The 559-nt window shown below is 41.3% G+C and overlaps 1 long non-coding RNA gene across 1 annotated transcript in view; it reads right to left on the bottom strand.

The window, feature by feature from the left end:
- LOC147818823 (uncharacterized) overlaps positions 1-559 on the bottom strand; it is a 9,555-nt gene that overhangs the window by 4,986 nt on the left and 4,010 nt on the right. The window lies entirely within an intron of this gene.

Below are 559 nucleotides of genomic sequence, written 5' to 3'. Positions count from 1 at the left end.
CTGCCCAGTGTGGGCTATCACAGCAGTCAAAAAGTCTTCAATGCACAGTAGTCCCTCTACTGTAAGACCATTTTTTCCCAAAGCAGGGCCAAGAAAGACCACTGGTACGACAAGGATAAAGTCAGACATCTACACAGATACAAGCAGGCCTTGGAGGAAGAAGAAAAGAAGAGTAGTAAGAAGAATGTGAAAATGGCCATATTTGGAAAGAGGAAACGCAAACAAAATAATGACAGCCAAAAAGAGATCCAAGAAGAACAAGGATAAGGGTGAGGACACCCCAGATGAAGATGATTTTTGAATTGTGTGCATGGAGCCCTTTGGAAATTCCAAACCCAAAGAAAAGTGGATCAGATGTGTAAATTGCAAGTTCTGGGCCCACGAAAACTGCACCCCTGGAAAACCCACATACATCTGTCACCACTGTGACTCTGATCACTCTGATTAGATGGATAACACACACAGATACACACACTCAAGTTCATGTTTTATCATTTAAGACAGACACAGTATGCATGTTTGTTGTTTTACTAATTGTCAAACGTCTTCCTGTAATTTT

Source organism: Seriola lalandi, unplaced genomic scaffold (genome assembly GCF_002814215.2).
Source record: "Seriola lalandi dorsalis isolate HSWRI2012SDOR001 ecotype SW California unplaced genomic scaffold, Sedor1 jcf7180002054469, whole genome shotgun sequence".
Classification (NCBI taxonomy): domain Eukaryota; kingdom Metazoa; phylum Chordata; class Actinopteri; order Carangiformes; family Carangidae; genus Seriola; species Seriola lalandi.
Note: the sequence above shows the minus strand (reverse complement) of the source record. Positions and strands in the feature narration are given on the sequence as shown.